At 48.9% G+C, this 14908-nt stretch overlaps 1 long non-coding RNA gene across 1 annotated transcript in view; it reads left to right on the top strand.

Moving 5' to 3' along the window:
- The first annotated feature begins 3047 nt into the window (after positions 1-3047).
- LOC114067680 overlaps positions 3048-14908 on the top strand; it is a 39961-nt gene continuing 28100 nt past the window's right edge. The window contains exon 1 of the long non-coding RNA XR_003573448.1: positions 3048-3221. This is a non-coding gene — a long non-coding RNA (uncharacterized LOC114067680). The remainder of the gene's footprint in view (positions 3222-14908) is intronic.

Genomic DNA, 14908 nt, shown 5'->3' with positions numbered 1-14908 from the left:
CATTTCCTTTTCCCTCCCTCCTCTCAGCAAGGCTGTTGCCATGTTTTTGTGCCCACTGTGTCCCCTTGTGATGACTCACGGGCTCGGGGACTGGGAGCTGGAGGATGTGGTTTGACTGACACACTTTCTTTCCTCAGGAATGGATGTCCCCAGCGTCTTCCCCCAGCACCTCAGACTGGAGCCACGAGGGAGCGCAGGGCAGGTGACGAAGGAAGGGCGATGATGCTGGGCTACATCGTGATTCCCACCAGAAACATCCACGTGGAGGACACCACCAGCCCCTGGGGCTGAGGCAGTGACCTCGAGAGGTAAGAGCCAGGTGTGTGAGCGTCATCCCAGCTCTGAGTTGTGAGGCTGGTGTGTGGTGGCTGGGCCAGGGGAGGCAGATCCTTTCCACCCCTCGTTTGGGCACTGTTTGAGTTGGGCTGCTGCAGTCGGGCGGTGCGGCTGTGGGGTCTTACTCAGAAGGCTTTGTCAGCAGTGCACACATGTTAATGGTGTTTGAGGAGTCATTTCTGTGGGAGACCTGAGAGCCAGACAGCTCTGCAAATCAGCCCATTAGGATTTTTAAAAGAAAATCTCCATCCTATAGGAACTGCTGGCCTCTGGAGACATGCTAGAACTGTATCCCAGACTGCACCACATCTGCTTCTATTAGATCTTTCCCTCTCTCCTTTCATCTACCCCTTTTCCTTCCCTCCTGGCTACAGCTTTCTATTGCTGTCCTATCCAAAACACTCTTTAGCTATTGCTTTGGAAGTTTGCACAAGGATATGTTGGCGTTTACTTTTTCTCCCCCCCCCCCTTCCTTACTCTTTTTGGAGCTAATCACCCTGGCGAAATTGAGCTGTAATTCAGTTGGCAGTGGTCAGATTGAGCTGAACATGTGGGCTCCAGCACATCCCCAGATTCTTTGCATCAACAGAAATGAGCACAGACAGGCACAGAGCGAGGGAGAGATCGCGTGGCCTTGTTTAAAACACACTCGCGCAGCAGCGTCAGCTGCCTGAACAAAAGCTGCCTGTCTCCTCCTCGGAGGTGGGTGAAGGAAGAGGTTATTGGGCTTGATGTGCACGGAGAGAGGGGGAGATGGCGTTCTCCCCCCTCCTCCCCCTGCCATCTGCAGCTGTGTGGCAGGTAGGGCTTGGTTTGGTAGGGAGGATTTATAGCTGTCGTGAGTCAGTCAGTGTGTCGGGCTAAATCAAGCCTGACGTTTTTAACATCTTCCCCACACAAAGCGAGGGGGGGGCAAGGGGGAATGGAGGAAGTAATTGTAATTTTATGTCTATATCCTGCTCGACTAATCAAGGTGAGCAAGAGACATGCCAGCCAGGGGAGATTTGCCTCTTGTTAGCATGAATGTGTCTTTGCTTTGGCTTCCCCCTTCCTTTCCTGGGCTACCAATCTCCTCTGTCAGGAAAGAAAGATCCAGCTGATCGATGCTAGAGGCTGGTAGACAAATGATTCTTGCTCCTCTAGACTGTCTTTTGTAGTATGTCTCTAATTAGGTAAGTGAAAACTCATGGCAAAACACATTTTGGTAGAGTTTTGCCTACCTTTGATGCTGTGTCCTACCTCCTCACTCCTATTGAGACCCCAAACCCTGATGGCAGTGCTGTAGAGTACCATATGTAGTGTTCCTGCCCTTCTCAAGAACACCTTGCTCAGGTTGGACAGGCTATGGCGAGAAGGAATATCTGCATCATACCTGGAAGGTAATTCCAGGGGATTTCCAGCAGCAGCATGGAAGAGTTTAAGGAAGAGCTGTCTTGGTATGCCTCTTGTCTTGCCTCAGGCAGGTGTGCTGCTGCAAAGCCTCCCTGTGCCTCTTACCTCACTGCCAGCACAGGCTGCCTGCTCCCATACCAGGTGGGCTAATTCCCTCTGGTGAGCAAGGAGATGGAAAGGAGGCAAAACAGATACCTAAGTAGGTGCCACCTTCCTACGCCACAATCCAGAGTGTTGGTGTAATATATTGGGAGAATCCTGGTTTGAATACTGGGATTAACAGAATGCTCTCCCTTTTGCCAGAATTGATGTTCCAGAGTAGGCTGGAATACCTCGTGGCAGGGGAAAGGGTCTCTCCCCAGGGAAGGACCTGGGCAGCTTCAGTGCTGTCTGCCAGCCCACGGCACAGGTTGTCCTGGAGGTGAGTGAGGCAGATCACGCGAAGTCCTGAGCTGGAGCTGTTGGGCAGCGCTAAAACCTGCACGCTGGGTCCATGTGCCATCTAGGCAGGGCAGCATCATTAAAATTCCTTGTGTGCACAGAAGTGGACTAAGTCATCAGCACAGGGCAGGGAGCCTCCAAGTTCCGTGGGCTTGTGCTGATTTACACCAGCTGGGGAACTGGGCCAAATCTGTCTCGTTCGGTGAATGATCATTCAATTTTTCTCTCTGCTATCAAGCCCTTAAACAAAAGCCAATTGAAATCAATGGGAGACTTTCATCATTTTCAGGGTTATAGGCCTAAAAAAATTGGATGCTGGGGGAAAAAGCAGGCAGGGGAAGAGAAGGGGAAGGAGGAATAAACGCTGCTGTAACATTATGGCTTAAAACGGAAACAGATGGAAGTGAGAAATGCTTTCGTTACGATTCTCCAGCAGCATCAATTCAGCAAAGCTGTACATGGAGATGTGAACACTGCAGAGCATCCTTCCTTATGTAAACAGCTCTATGGGTGCAAAGGGAGCCCGTCCCTCTGTGAATCCTGTCTCTGCGTGTCCTATTTCTATATGTGATTAAGTTCTCTGCTCTTCCTTTGCAGTTAGGGTTGTTATTAGTGGTAAGCACATGCTCCACAGGCTGGCTGTTCCTCACAGAAATGCAGGAAGAAGCGCTGCCTTCTGCTCCCAGAAACCAGCACGATTTTTTTTTTTTTTTGGTTTTTTTTTTGCCGTAGCTGGAAGAGGGGGAGGTTAATATCTCACCAGCCTCTGGCTGTGTTTTGATAAAATCCTTTGTCCAATGACTGCAAAGCTTTTTGCACGTACAGCGGGGTAAAGCCCCTTCAGACAGGTATTATCTGGCCTATTTTTACAGCTGAGAATTTGCAGCCTTCGGAGCCATCTGAAGGCGCTGCCTTCACCTTGTGATCTCCTCGGCTGAATGAATATGTCAGGATCGGTCCTTTCAAACCCGGCCCCAGTTCGAACACAGCCCTGCAGTCCGTCTGGGCACGGTTAGATCCTTCCTCCCTCAGCCTCCCCCTCCGTATCACAGGTATGACAATGATCCTTTCCCCCCCGGGTAAACATTTCATTATGCGGTGCCGCCCGAAGTGCCTCGCAGGAGAGAGGACCTACAGATAAGTCTGCATTCTCATTTTGGCTGTATTTGTGTGCGTGTTTTCTGCTTTAGCTGCTCGTCTCTTTCTTTGCCTGCTCATTAGTTCTGCCTGAGTGCAGGACCTCTCCAAAAAATGCAGTGTTGGCAGCGGGCATGAATTCTTAACGACCGCTGTCTCTAATGACAGAATCCGGGGCCAGGCAGTCAGTTCGCTTGCTGGGAGAAAGGAGAGGCAGATGAGACAGTGGCTCTTCCCCTCATCGTGGGGTGAGTCTGCAAAATCACAGGAGGATCTGCAAAATATGCTCAGGTCTTGGCCTGCTTCTCATGCTGCAAGGAGAATTGCTTGGGATGGCAGACGGAAAGAGATGCCTCTCAGGCTGTCGAATTTGTTTTTAAAGCTCACTCTGGCCTCGCTCTGCTGTTCTACCCAAGCAATCAACAACAGATTTTGGCTTTTGAGCCAAAGCTGAAAATCTCGAGCCTGACTTGCCCAGTGCCCTTTCGTGCGGTCCAACTTAATGCAGAGGGAAGTAAAACCGGGGGGGAAAAAACCCACACAAAACAACACAACAATCAATTCAAAGGGAAAATAATGCCAAGGGTTTGATTTTTAGCAAACAAGAGAAGGACTTCTCCTAATGAGGAGCTTAAAATTTATTTTTAGCAGTGTTTTTGTTGCCTTTCATTCCTATTCTGTCCTTGATTCAAAGTTTCCTCGACTTTTTTTTTTTTTTTTTGCAAATGCAGCTTTTAACATAAGTTAGCTTTTCTCTTCACTTTATTTTTCCTTTAGAGAAGAAGGAAGTCTTGGCAAGTTATAAGAGGCAGAGGAAGGGAAAGGCATGTGAATCCTGCCTGGGTGCCATTCTTTCTTTTTCATTTAATGTCAGGAATAGGAAGCAAGAAAGAAGAAAAAAAAAAATGCCAAGAGTTCTTTGAGTCTTGATCCTTAAAAGTGAAACCAAGGAAAACTAAATTTTGTAGTGGAGGTGAAATGCTGAATTTTCAGTTTGGTGGATTTACCCTGCAATGTCGCCTGGTGGAATTGTTTTGTTTCTGGTGAAATCTCAGTATGCGCTGAGAAAATGTCAAGTTAATTCTGTGCTGTCCAATCCCTCTTAAACGCTCTGGTTGTTTCTCTCAGCTTGTCCTGGTTTCTACTTTCCACCTCCATCCTTGCTGATGCCTTTTCCCACTCCTACTCTGTTATATTAAAACTGCCACAAGAAGACAGCTGAAATGCCCAGGAGGTGTTTCCTTCCTGGATGGACTAGTTGGGGTTGAGACCTTTGTGATTCCCAGGGCTGTTATCTCAAGCTGCCTTCCACTTCACACACTGTTGCTGGAAAGTTCTCATTGTTCAGCTCAGGGTACCTCTCTCCACTTGTTATATATGGAAGGGCAGATTCTGGCACTGGGATATTCCACGTGGCCCTTGGAAGTTGGTCAGGTAGACTGGATCCCTTCCTGTGGCTTTGCCATGATTGAAGCTCAGCTTCCTTGGTGGCTTACTGTTCCTTGTAGCTCAGATCAGTTAAATAAATAAGTAGATAAATAAAAATAATGGGATCCATTTGGGGAATCTCCAGAACCACAGGTAGATCTTTGATTTGGAGGAAAGAGAAAGCCGGGAGGTGTCTTGCCCAAGGATTTTGCCTTCTCTCTCAGTCCCTTCTGTGCCCATGGGCCCAGGGAGATGAACTGGTGTTCAGCCTCGTTCTGATAGACAAGAGCACACTGAAACACCAGTGTCTTGTACCTCTACTGATGGTCCCGGCAGAGTTGCCTGAAAATCAGAGGATCTCTGCAATCTGAAGCTCTCTTCAGAGCACTGGGAAAGCTTCTTGTACCTGAAGTCTGTGATGTGACTGTGGAGACATGAATTGCCCATCCCTGGACCAGAATGTTCTGCAGAAACGTGAAGCCATCGCCTTTTGTGGCACCCCTGATGCTCCAGACCAGCTTTGGGATGAAATACCCAACATCCATTTGTAACGAGGTCTCTGGGGATCCCTCCTCCGTGTCTTCCTGGCAGGCAGTTCCCTTCTTCTCCGTGTACCTCCAGCCCCTCGAGCAGATATGTTGATTCCACCTTCCTCCTGTTCTGGAGGGCAGGTTTTGCAATGCTGTCATAATTATTCACCAGCTGTGATTGGAGCCCACGCTCAGAAACGCTATTTGCATCCAGGGAGGATCTGATTATAATTGTCACGGGGAAGTTTGTTTGAGGCTGATCCTCCGTCAGCCTGAAGTTTCTTGGCGATGCTCCTTGGGCAGGAGAACTGTGCAGGCAGAGGGTCCAGAGAAGGGTAATGAAAGGGACTGGGACTGTCAGGTTTGGGGATGGAAATTGCTTTTTCTTCAGAGAAGACGGATGTGGTAGGACTGCTCAGCTGGAGAAGGAGCAGAGCAGCAGAAACTGGAATTACCTGACTGATCTTCAGGGTACCACTGTCTTCTCCACTTGAAAGGCTTGAGAAGGAGGCATGTTATGTTCAGGGTGGTTGATTTAAATCACCCATTTTAATCATGAATTAAATCAGCAAGCAGGAAATCTTGATTTAAAAACCACGTTTTAATCTTGTATTTTAAAGTTCATTTCCTAATGAAACCTGGCTTCTCATTGGTTGGCATAATTCGGTACTATTTTTGGCAAAGCAAAAGGGGACGCGACACCCATGCATATTTATTGGCATAACTGTATAGCTTAACATATATCTGTTCTCACTTTTACATCTTTTTATTACACTGAAGAAATGGAAAACATGTAATTTCTGATTTATTAGCCACGGCTTCGTTTTTTCCACTTGTCTCCAGCTATACGAGAACAAAAATTAAAATGCAATTAAAAATGCATGAAGGAGGCAGTTAGAAAGTTTGTTGTTGGTATCACAGAGGGCTGGAACGAGCCTCTGCAGATAATCTACTCCGTGTGTTGGCATTGAGGAAAGATCAATTACCCCTCTCCCCCCACACAGGTGTTTGTTTAACCTTTACGCAGAAGTCTCTGGTGAAAAGTTCTGCAGCTTCCCTGTATCTGTGCTAGGGAGAAAGTTTTTAGTTCTTTTCATTTTTATTTATTTTTTTTTTAAATGTCTAAACTTAAGCTTTCTTTGCTCCGAGTTAAATTGTTTCTTCTTCTGCCACTGAACACAGAGAACAATCGACTGCTGTCTTAATAACCTGCAAGCTACTGGAGGATTGTTATGCCTCTGTGCCTTAGTCTTCTCCTTTTTTTTTTTTTTTTTTTTTTTTTTTTTTTTTTTTTTTTTTTTTTTTTTTTTTTTTTTTTTTTTTTTTTTTTTTTTTTTTTTTTTTTTTTTTTTTTCCCAGGCTGAATGAACCTAGTTCATTTAACCTTTCCTTGCCAGCTCTTCCTAGAGCTGTGATGGTTTAATTTCTTCTCCTCCGGACTGCCTCCTGCTTTTTCATCTCGCTCTGCATCTGCAGTGAAATGACTTTGGGGGTGTTGCAAGAGGAGAAATTGCTTGCCGTGCCACAGACTGTGGAACTCATTGCTATGGGATACTGTGGATGCTGAAGTTTTAATGGGTTTGGAAAGAGTTTTAGCAAAGTAGTGAAAGGTGTTCCTAAGCTGTGCATTGCAGAAAGGCCTTGGTAGATAGGGATAAGCAAAGGGTAAAATGCTGCTGCTCCGTCTTAAGGTTTCATTGCCCGTTTTGGGGTGCCACAGCGCTACAGGGGGTTGCACTGCCACCAGTGCACTGCTCTGCATCCATGTCATGCTGTTGTGATGTCCTGGGAGCTTGTTCCACTGCTCTGCTTCAGAGAAGTACTGGGATGTGCCCCTGTCCTCCCCCAGAGCTCCTCTTTCCAGGCTTCCCAGCCTCTGCCCTCCAGCCAGCTGGAAAAACGGGGGCCAGCTCTGACTCGAGCGCGCTGGGAATCAGAGCCCCAGAAAAACCCGGATGGCAGCAGGGGGTGTATGAGTTTCCTGGGATTTGAATGTTAACTAGATGCTTTTTGAGTAATGTTCTGCTCCTTTCCCACGGCAAACACGGGTGTGGGGTGGTGCTGGTGGCTTTGCCGGAGCACTGCGGTGGTTAACGCTGTCCCAGCCACTCCGGGCTGGTGTTGTAAACAGCCCTCGGGAAGCAACATCTCTCCCTTCCCCTGAATGTGCTGGATTCGACAGCTCTCCTTTCATCTGCTCAGAAAGTGCTGAAGTGTTTCTTGCTGCTCTTCAAAAGCAATTCTGCACTGCCCAGAGGGGGCTGCGATTCACGTGGGGAGCCAGGAGGAGATGATGCTCCTCGTCTCATCAGATGTGTGTAAACCACACAACTTCTGGCTTCAGCTTCTGAGAGAGGTGTAAATGTGAGGATGGAAAGGTGGTGGCAAGGACTCTGTGGGTCATCGGCAAGGTGTAGGGTGCCCCGGGAAGCCACCAGTTCTGGAAAGGCAAGATTTGAGGAGAGCACTGCTCAGCCCTGTAGCATCTCCAAGGGTCTTCAAAAACACAGTTGGAGTCTTTGACTCTCCTGTTTGCTGAGCCCTCATGGTGCTCTGTGGTTTTCACAAGAACACCCTGTTACTGAATGTCTTTAGATGACAGTGCCTCTTTGCTCCCATCTATTCTTGGATTTCCAAATGCCTTTTTCCTTTTCAGTTTACCTTGTGGAGGGGAGCACTTTCTAGAAACACCCTGCTTGAGTTTCACTCTGCTGAGGCCGCTGGAGCACAGCAGGGATGGGGTAGGTCCACCGTTCCTTGGGGGAGAATGAGGCCACTTCAGCATCTATGGGGAAAGCTGAGATGTGGCTGCTGGTGGGCCTGGAATCATAAAATCATAGAATCCTGGAATGGTTCAAGTGGGAGGGGACCTTCCAGATCATCTTGTTCTGACCCCAGCCAAGGGCAGAAACACCTAGGATGGGCAAAGCAATAAATTGCTCATCATCTCCCAGGTGATGATCCCAAAAGGAGAATGGATGTGTCTGAAAGACACTTGTCACACTTATTTCATCTCTTGCACCCCTTGAAAAATATTTGCACTAAGAGATGTCGTTGTTTCAAGAAATAATAAAGCTGGGCAGCTTGCAAGCCGCGTGCCTGCCTTCTCCCTGGTGTTCCTGTGCTTGGCAGTGCCTTTGCTTTTGCTGGAGGAGTGTGGATTTGTTTTTTTAACTCTTTGCTGCTCTGTGAAAGCAGGAGAGCACGCAGAGAATGAACAGTTTTGGAATCTGCAGGTAGGCAGGGGCTGCACACCAGTCCTCTTGTTTAATCTTGGGTGCTGAAGGTGATCAGAGCATTTTATATAGACCTTTATCTCTTGGCAGCTTAATTAACTAATGGTCCCAGAAAGCTCTTACAGAACAATTGATTTTTTTTTTCCACTTCAGTATCGTTATCTCTGTCCTATTGGCACCCAGGTGGCTGTGCGGGCTTTCTTGGGTGCTGAAAGCCGGTCATGGCTTCCTTTCCCGACTCTGCTTTTTTTTATCCATAGGTTTTTGGATTAGAGATTTAGCTTCAGAGAGAATAAAATCCTCTCTGTCTGTGGCTGTGTGGGGAGCACGTGGCTGCAGCCGCAAGTATGAATGGCACAGGGCAAGGGAAACATGATCAGCATTGTTCCATCGCTGCCTTGCCTCGCTGTCTGTGCTCCACACCTGACCCGAGGACACACGTGAGAGCACTGCAAGATGTTCAGCCCCTCATCATGTCGTGTCTTTTCCTTGCCTCTGGCCTGAACCCGGGCCTTTTGGTTACTAGTTCTTGCAGTTCTGCTGGTAGCCCTCCTGGTGATACATGTCACGTTGAACTCCCGTGTCGTGGGTGCATGTGACGGGGAGAATCACAGCCCTTATTTTAATAGAGCTTAATTCTCCTGCCTCCATGAAAATATCAATGTAAGAAGACAAAGCTGAGCCCTCAGGTCTATATATGAGAAGGTAGGGGAAGATCTCCCCCCTCGGCTGTGTGCGTTTAAGCCCTTTCCCAGTGCAGGGGTGTGGGCTCCTGGGATTGTTGGATTTGCTGAGACTGCTGCAACAGGGATTGCTGGGGTGAACTGGGATTTGATGAGAATTGAAGCTGGCTGTGAGAAAAAAATTACCTGAATCCTCCTCCAGCCAGCTTCATACTAAGTTGGGTTTTGAATCATCTTTGCCAAGGGCAGAAGAAATTCATAATGGCAACTAGGGCCAGAGCAAACAGCTTAAAGACTTAGTGGAGGTTCTCCCCTTCTCCCAGCCCTCCAGATCCCCCAGGGGAACCTGCTCATTCCCCTTTCTATCCACCCATCAACCTAGTGGCTCATCATCTGGCCAGTTAAGCACATCCACCTCTGGTCCCTCTATCTGTCCCCATTCCCTTCCTACAGCATCCGTGATCCTCTGGCATCATGGCAGGCTATTTTCTGGAGCTGAGGGTGGCTGGGCCAGCCCTTCCTGCTTCTGGTGCTCTGCAGCAGAGGAAACTACTTCTCCTTTATTAAAACACAATGAAATGGTCCAGCAGACATGGTGGCATCTCCATGCGGATGAGATCAGGGTCCTTCAAGCCTGGAAGTGAGCAGGACCACTCCCTTTGCCCCCCCAGACTCTGGGATAATCAAAGTTGACTTCCTTACATGTTTTAGTCCCTTGGTGCGTTCTTCTGTGCTGCTGGTGGTTGGGGAGATGATGTTGCTTTGTTTGAAACCCAGAAAGGGTCATTGAATCAGTTTGGCTTCCTGTATGGCTGGGTGGGAGCGCCCCAGAAATGTAATGGTCTGCTTTCGTGGGCAGCAGCTCATGCTTGATATTTATAGGGAAACAGTGAGAAGACCCTGTTTCCTAGTCCCTCCTGCTGTTCTCTAGCTAGGGCTGAGCCTTGCTGTTAATAAGTGAAGTGCAGACATATCTTCACAGTAAAGGCAAAAAAAAAAAAAAAAAGAGAACCTTTTGCTTTCCTTCCCATCTTGTCAGGAGCACCCTGCTGTGCCCCTCTGCTTTCTTCCCATCTCACAGAGGGGACGGATCCTCTCTCTCAGCTGTGCTCCTCACTAGAGCGCTGTTTGCTGAGCATGTCTATGCAGCCATACTGGATCACTTCAGCTGGCTCTTTAATAGCCAGCAAAAAGCAAAGTGCGATGGTGTGGGGGGAAGAGGGGGGATTTGGAAGACCTGGGGTTAAGTCTTGGCTGTGTTTTGGATTCACGCTGCACGGCCTTGGAAAAGTCACTCCTGTGCATCAGCTCTCCGCCTGTAAGCATCAGCGTGGTCTGCCCAACTTCTTCAGTGTATTAAATGGTCACTGTGTGTTGCTTTTAACCATATTCCATCCATGGAGGAAAATATGTAGGTGTTGAAGCAAAGGTCACTTTGAAGCTGAGCCTCAGCCGTTTGTGTTTCTCAGGTGCTTTCAGTAATATGACCCATGCTTTATGTTACAGGCTGCAAATACTGCAAAAGGCTATTTTGAGCCCAGCTAGCTTTAATTGAGATCCAGGCTCCTACTAGTCCTTGCAAAATGAGCCTGACACCCTGCACTCTGTCGTTCCAGTGAAAAAAATGGGTTCCTTGAGCTTTTCGGCTGTGCTTTTGGAGAGGCGTTTGTGGTCCGAGGTGTCACCGAAAGAACAGGGGCCCTGGCTCTGCGGGGCTTGTTGGATGTGTGTCAGAATTCTGCTTTCATTTTCTCTCTGCAAAAATCACTGGCCACGCAAGAAACTCCGATGAGAAATTGCTCGGTTAAAAATTCGGAGGGACGCTCCGTGGCAAGCCCGTGGGAGAAGCCATTTCCCAAGGCTCCTCCTGTCTGCAGGGGCTATTAGGAGATTCATTTATTCTGCCTGAAGCCTGCAGGTTTATAAACACGGGCTCTTTTCTTCAGCTGAGTTGAAAGGAACAACTTCCATTTGATTTCCTTTGGGACCGGCGCTGGCTGTCTCAATCACTCGGTTTAGGAGTGCAGCAGTGGGGAGGAGAGGGGAGGTGGGAGAGCCAGGGGAGAACTGAGAGGGTCTTGGTTTGTGCTGGGCTAGGAAAAACTGCATCGTGGCAAGGATGGGGAGAAAATCTCGTGATTAAACTTCTGCTGCTGCAGCACAGAAGGATTAGCCCCATTAGAACTCTCACTGCAGCATCCCTGGTGTAGGTGGGTGGATGAGGAAGGGGCTGAGGACTTGGCTGGGCTTTTAGGCTTAGCTGAACTACTCAGCTGTGGAAGGTGGCGGCGAGGGGCAGCTTTCCCTGGGCTGGTGCAATACCCAGAGGAAAACAGTGGCATTTCTGGGGCCTCTGAGTGTCACCAGTATGTTGAAGATGGCTTTGAGCTCATGCCTGAGAGATTCTACCGCAGTGTCTGAGAGGCTGCAGAACTGAGGCTGGAGAGAACATGTGGGATGGCTTCTCTTTCCATATTTTCTTTTTCCTATGCCATACTCTGGAAGATTCAAATACTCTTGGGACCTGTTCAGATCCGAGGCTTCTCAGTCAGTCTGGAGCTGGCGGGGACACTTTCACCTTGCAGGAGGATTGAAAGGCTTTTCACTGGAGCTCCTCACCCTCCTGCACGGGGATCGAAGGGTGGTGCTCCCTGGCTTGTGAGACAGAATGACTGCAGTTGCTGTGAGAGGGCAGGAAATCATCTCTGTAAAGCTGTCCAGAAAGCCTTGAATTCAGGTACAAGCCTCATGTTTATAGGAACATAAAAGGAACCATGGAAACTAAATGTGGGTCAGAGCACCTGCAAATGGAAAAAATCAGAGGGATTGCAGAGTTACCTTAATTTCTCCGCCTTTGGATTTGTTGTGCTGGTTTCAAACCTGCCTGGGGTCCTGGGCTTCAGGATCCACAGGAGGAAGGAATTTTCTGGGGAAGGCAGTGAGCAAAAGGCCTCATCTAAATGCTGTTCCACGAGGGTCATGCTGCTCGGTGGTACGTGAGATGTGCTGGCTGTGACGTTCCCGTTGAGCCCCAAGGGAGATCAGGTGCCTGGAGAGGAATGAGGAGCCTTACACGCATTGTTGACATGGAACTTAAACTTTGCTTCCTCCCGTTCCCTTTTCCTGGAGGATTACCCTGCGCAGCTCTGCGTGCCCTCCTGGGCCCTTCGCAATGATTCAGCTGCTCTGCAGTCCCCGGCTTCATCACGGGGAAGCTTCCTCACCTAGCTGCTGCCAGCATGCTTTTGGCGACCCTGGGTGTCCTGTCAGCTGTTACAGGCCATTAAAGGATTTGTTTCTCGGTGTATGAAAAGGCTTAATTCAATTCTCATTCTCTCCTGGCATTCCTCGGAGGTGAGCGCGTCCCCTCGGCATGAATCCTCCAATGCCGCTAATTGACTTGAAAGTAGCTCGTGTCTCCTTGGAAATGTCACCCAGCCCTTTTCAAGTGCAATTCCAGGCAATCAGGATCAATATGTTTCTTTAGCTAAGGGTATTAGCACATGACTGACAGGCCTGCGGCATTAGCTTATTCATATGGACTTCCAGATGCTCATTTTTCTTCCCTGTCTCAGCTCCAGTCCCAGTAAGGAGGGAAAGAGCTTGGAGTGGAGCCATGCCGTGAGCTGCAGTTGTTCACAGAGCACAGGTGGGTACGGTGCTGCCTCTCCCACCCCTGCCCCGAATCCACAGGGTGCTCTCATCCCCTGTCCCTCAGGCCAAGTCAAACCGCGCCGCCCCATCCACTTGTTCGTCCCATCACGGCCTCGAGATGTTCCAGAAACGAACGTATTTCTGCAGCACCTTTGCACAGAGAATACTGTCAGTGTAACTACCCCTCCTCAGGTCCCAGCCCCCTCGAGCTCCCAGGGAGGCTGTGGTCTGCAGCAGAGGATTTCCCTTGCTTTTCCTCATTGTGTGGCGATGATGGGATGGTCCCGGTGACCAAAGCATTTGGGGTTTCATTACGTTTTTCATCAAGCAGACGTTCTTCTGCTTTCTTGCCTCAGAAATGTTTGCGAATTCATCTTCCCAGCACCCTGTGAGGAAGGGGAGTGCTGCTCTCTCTGCTTAGAGATAGGGGGTGAAAGCACTGCGAAATGAATTTAGAGGAGCTTATGAAAGCACTTGAGGCAGTGCTTCTGTGAGTGAATTTAATCTGAGCCCAGGTGCCCTCTGCTTTTCTTGCCTCCCCTTCAATAAAGCTGCCACGTAGCAGCTCAGCTCCTCTGGAAAGACTTTCCACCCCTTCTGCACCCCACCTGGGCTTCTTTCCTTGGGAAGCAGAGTGGAACTTACCCCCCCACTTTGGGAAACCCTGACTTCAGAGGAAGCAACAACTCAGAAACAGATCATAGAGTATTTCAGCTTTTCAAAGGAAGAAACAGAGATGGTGAGAGACCAAGAGCCGTGTCCTAGGTGAGATGACATTTCTCAGACTCGAATCTTCTGGTTCCCTCCCACCCTGCCCTGCAGCTACTGGTGCTCCCAGCTCTCCAAGAGCTGCTCCCTGGCTTCGGCACTTGTTGGAGCCTCAAGGAAAAAAACCCCCGAAGTTGGCTCCCAAGAGGCAAATTTAACATGCAGAGGAACGAGGTGTGCAGCGCTGGAGTGCTGGGAAAACTTTGAGGGCTTCTCTGCCATGCTGTGAATTTGAGCACAGGGCTGGTGATGGCACGTCATGTGCTGCCGCCTGGGATTTGTGACTGCTACAGGGGCAGAGGTGGGGAATCTGTGTCAGGGAGCTGCTGGGAGCACGATCCCGACAGGCACATCAAGAGACGAATGAGAAAGCCTGGAAGTTTTAATCCGCGAGGCTGCCTTGGATACCTGTGGGCGCCTTGGAACACTGAGTCTGCCTCGGAAGCGAGCCAGGAAGGAGTTAACGTGCCCCTGTGAGACAGCCAGGAGGAGTGCATCCGAAACTCCCGGCAATCAGAGGCAAGCAACAATTATTAACGCCTCGGCATTTAATGTGGCAGATCGCTTACGCCCCCAGTTATATTGTGTGTTCAATTCCTGAGCTCTCGCAGTTGTCAGTCAGCGGGTCCATAGATCATGGCGACCTTAGCATCGTGTCAAGGGGCTTCACTCCATCAGGGATAATGAGCGTCTCCCACCGGCTCCTTCCCATCATTCATCTGGGACCCAGAAGTTCATCATGCAAATGACAAACAACGTTAATTTTCTGCAAATAATTCCTCCAGATGTCCGTGGGATTCCAGCGCTCCTTGCCCAGAACGGTAAAATATGTTTGTCTTCCTCCCTATAATTCATCACCAGGCACACAAATCTCCCCAAAGTCTCCATAAACAAAGCAGGAAGCAGAGTGCAGAGGATAACAGTTCACTGCAAACATGTCTCCGAGTTTCACCACGCTACACGAGCAGTGGAAGAGGTCCAGAAGTTTCTTCTCATGTGAGCTGACTTTGACTGCATTTAGTCTTGCAAAATACAGTGAGTGTGGTGGTCTGAGCCAAGCCTCACACAAACACAAGTCAATGTGTGAGCAGAAACTCAGGAGGGATTTTTCTGGGCTTAAAATTTAGGTCTGGCGTGCTGGAATGGCTCGATCTGGAGTGAAACCTGCTTCAAAAAAACCTTGTCTGCATCACTAGGGGACTCTCCATCAGATCCATGCTTTATCATGGATCTGTATCACGCTGTGTTTTCTGATGAGTACTAAAGCAAACAGCCAGAGTTTGGTTCCTCCAAGCATTTCTCA

The sequence above is a fragment of the Empidonax traillii genome, unplaced genomic scaffold (genome assembly GCF_003031625.1).
Source record: "Empidonax traillii isolate 1590-97213 ecotype Southwest subspecies unplaced genomic scaffold, ASM303162v1 scaffold955:size226526, whole genome shotgun sequence".
NCBI lineage: Eukaryota > Metazoa > Chordata > Aves > Passeriformes > Tyrannidae > Empidonax > Empidonax traillii.
The sequence above is the reverse complement of the archived record's forward strand: the minus strand, read 5'-3'. Positions and strand labels throughout refer to the sequence as shown.